This window comes from Hylobates moloch, unplaced genomic scaffold (genome assembly GCF_009828535.3).
Source record: "Hylobates moloch isolate HMO894 unplaced genomic scaffold, HMol_V3 SCAFFOLD_2, whole genome shotgun sequence".
NCBI lineage: Eukaryota > Metazoa > Chordata > Mammalia > Primates > Hylobatidae > Hylobates > Hylobates moloch.
This window is the reverse complement of record NW_026652277.1, coordinates 84,217,481-84,221,728: the sequence shown is the minus strand read 5'-3', so window position 1 is coordinate 84,221,728 and position 4,248 is coordinate 84,217,481.

The following is a 4,248-nucleotide window of genomic DNA, read 5'->3' as shown; positions in this document are numbered from 1 at the left end:
CACTTCCCCCATCAAGAGGGAACGTCTCTTTTCCCTCCCTTAGAATCTGGCTGGCCTGGTGACTTACTTTGACCAGTCCAATGTGGTGGATGTTCTAATTTTAGGCCTGGGCTTTATGAGACTTGGCAGCCTTTCCTTTCACTGTCTTAGGCTCCAGCTGCCATGTAAAGGAGCTCAGGCTAGACTACTGCACAGTGACAGACCACGTGGAGAGACCCAGCCAGCCTCCCTACACGGGAAATCCCAGCTGACATCATGTGGAACTGACCTGCCCAGCCGAGCTGATATATCCTGCAAATCATGAAAAATTATAATAAACTGTGGTTGTTTTAATCCACTAAATTTTTAGGGTGGTGTGTTTCACTGCACCAAGTAGTATTTCTCTTCTTACTCCTCTTCTCCGGCAGCAGCCCTCAGAGCTCTGCCCCTCCATGTGTTGGAGGATGGCAGAATGGAGGAGGAGATAATTCAGCAAAGCTCCCCAGGTAATCCTGATACTACCCTCTTGCAGTTAAGGTTAGTTTGGGCTGCAAGTAATAGACAAAGCCCAGTTACAGTGGCTTAAACAACGTGGAAGTTTATTTCTCTGTCATGCCAAAGCCTTGAAGTACTTTGTAAAGGAACTAGTCAGAAACAGCATACAGTGCTAGGATTTCTTCCACTTTGGTCAAGAACATGCCTTTCCAACATACTAATTACATAACTTTATCTGCTCCCAAATTGGAATTTGCTGTTTCAGATTACTAAAGTGATGCTTACTGTTTTACAATTGCCCAAGCTAATTCTGAATACAGGTATTTGAGTTTAGCTTAGAGCACCTTCAGGGAAGCTCTTCAAGTTTAGTTATGACATTCTAGTCTCAGTTTCATTGATCAAGCTTGAAGAGATTAACTTACGATAAGTCATGTTTTTTGGAGAAACCAAGAAGTCTGTGGTGGGTTAATAACTAGCAGAGATGAACTTAATCATGATTGTTAAGCTTCAGGGCTCCTCATGTGCAATCTTTCAAGGCTAGGGAGGAAGCCCTAGCAATATACTTACATGATCATACGTTTGTGTAAAATTAACCATAAGACCAACTAAGACTGTTGTCTCTTTCCCTTCTGATGTATTCCATCACCATTTCTCATGTGTCACTATGCTGGATTGGCCCTAGGTCAAAATTTGACTAAGGGGAAGTTGAATTGGGAATACTCTGAGTTTGAGAAGTATTTGTGTGGTTTGCAGTCCCTCCTCTGTGTAGAGAAGTGGTTGCTAGGTGTGGAAGAACTCAGGAATACGCCCACTGCCCTCTGTGCTGACTCACAGCGTCATGGCACAACAATGCAGGGCCAGAAGTGGAATCGTGCTATGAACACAATCAATAGCAGCTGCCAGTGAAGTGTATAGACATAGAAGAATAAAGAAAAGTTTGTAATGTGCAGAGCCATGAGCTAGATTGTAGAAAATTCTTCCAATAATCAGTGTGTGAAGTTGTAGACAGAGAATTCAGTTTTCATTGATGTTCTTTTGTCAAAACATAAGTTCTCTCTGGTCAGGAGACAATAAGTGGCATATATAATTACAAAAGCACTACACACTTTTTTCCATTTTTATTGGAATTTTGCGAAATAAAATTAATTGGAATTCCTGTGTTTGGAAGAACAAACCTGTAGCAAATCAATGAGCATATCTGTATGTGACATGACATGCTTTATGCATCCCAATATATTGGATTGCATCTTAGCAATTCGAATACATGCTGTCCTGATATAGTCTGGTGGTTCCCAACAGAATGACCCACAAAATTGAGTTCTGAGAGTGCTATGAATTGGTCACTGTGTATGAAAACTTGAAATGCCCTGAAATCTTACAACACATGTATAAAAGAAATTTGATAGAAGTTTCCTACAAATATACAGGCCATTCCCAATAATGAGTTGTGAAGTCAGAAAAAACTTTTCTAAACTATCGATAATTTTTAAAAGTTCAATAAACTATGCTAAAAGAAAGAATAATTTATTTCTATTTTCTCTCCAAATTGGATTACAAAATAATTTTCATATGAAGAGATGATCGAAGGACATACTACCAACACTGTGGAAAAAGATATTCCACAGATGTGTTAGACTTTTAATTACAAGAAATAGGTTAATTTTTGGATTTGGGAATGCTGTTTTTAAAAATTCATAATTTGATGTGATATATTTTCTCATTCTTACAAAAATTTATTTTCATACCTAACTTTGTATTCTGCATTTTGTGTAAGTTCTAGGACTGATAAAATTTAAATCCACCCATGAAAACTCAAAGAAAATCTTGATTGATTCAGTTAAATAACTTGTTTTTCCTAAAAGAGTGAAGCTTTGTGTTATGATGAACCACTGTGATGCTAGCATTCAACGATAGTGTTCTCTGGACCTGCAGATATATTTCTCCCAGTGCCGTAGGACACAGGCTCCCAGGTGGTGTACCAAGTGTATATCTTGGCATTGTCTATCTACTGGAAGCATCATTTTGTTAATATTCTATGAATGGTTCTAGTCTCTGATAGAGACCGTTTTATTCTCTGTTGAATTCCACATTGTGTCAGTGAGCAGAGACCCCCTACACCAGGTCCACAGTCAGCCATCTCAGTGGCCTACCCTTGCTAGCTAGAGAGCCACAATGCCTTCATTGATGTGGGTTGTATTGGGCACTTCTGCTATATGCCATGGTTTCTACCTCTGGACTTACTTGTGCTGAAAACACATGTTCCTTGAATAAAAAGATGGTGCTTCTTTTTTTTCCTAGCCAAAAAATGAAGTTAAGTAAATTATGTTTAACTTTAAATTCCAACTACAGGCATTTCTTTACCCCATAAATTGTAGACTTTGCTGTATCTACCTCCATTTTCCTGATTTCTTCCTTTAAAATAAACATTTCCCTCAGAGCAATTCAACTTTAAGCAGAAAAGAGAGAGACATTTAATAATCAAGTACAGCGATTACCCAAACAAGTTCTCTTCTTCATTTGCATCTCTATTCCCTAGATAGTATCCCATCTCCAAATATGTTAGGTTGGTTAACAAGAAAATGTTTTATGCACTGTCCTTTAATTAGAGTTCAGGAAGTGGTACTCCCAACAGATGACTAAATGTATTCCTTTATTTTCACATTGTACAATTGTTGAATTTATGGCATTGAAGAATGTACCAAAATTATTCACCACTTATTAGTATTCATTATAGAAACTGACCTGAACTTCATGATTTAAAAAATAACCTTCTTAAGCACCTGAACATTTAAATGTGTTTTATTTTCATCTGAAAGGTAAACAAATCATTTTTCCATGCTAGCAATTTTTCTTTTCTCTTGACATTTTTTTAATTTACTTTTGGAATTTTCTTAGAATTTCTATAATCTAACTCTGATTGCCTAAAGAGCCACATTAAAACATAATAGGAAGAATTTAATGCAGAAGTTTTTTTAAAAAATGAACAATGGGAAAGCTTTTGGATTCACTTTCCGAAATAAAGCAGTTACCTTTTATTTTTAAGTTTAACCATTGTCCTTTCCTCTCTGTTGGCAGAAATATATCATGTGATATTAGATAACTACATCTCTATTCTTCATAGAATTTAGTGCATTTAGTAGTATAATCACTCTATTCTACAGAAATTAGCCTAGAACCATGTTTCAATTTCAGTGCTATCAATACTTGTCCATTCTAGTTACTCAAGTGATTGTGGATTGATTAGCAAAAGGTTTAGATGTTTTGGACATCTCCTTAAATATAAAACTGAATAGTTCACATCTTCTCACCATCCATACTAAATCTACTTGTACATGGAAGTGATGCATTATAATGCATCATGAAGTGGTAGTTTAAAGATTTTGTTTACTTTTTTCCTAACAAGACCATTTTATCAAGCATGCAAGATCAATCTGATAATTGGTTATTTTCTATTTCATACCCGTAAGAGCCATCTTAATCATGGAATAGGTTTTATTTATTATTATTTTTCTCCAGTCATGTTATTCTTTTACAAGCATAAGTGAATTTATGTCAGTGTTGACAAGCATCCCCATGTAAGATCAAACTGGCCTTTGGGTGATTCATTCCTAGCCAGTGTGATTTGCTCAAACTGGGGGTCATTGACATGGCAGTAAAAGTCTTCTTGAAAGCATCACTTTTGAGACTCACTGACTCCTAGTAAAAACTATACCCAATGCTAAATCTATTGGAAAAACTAACAAAAATGTTCTTATTTAATTTATTTAAAACATT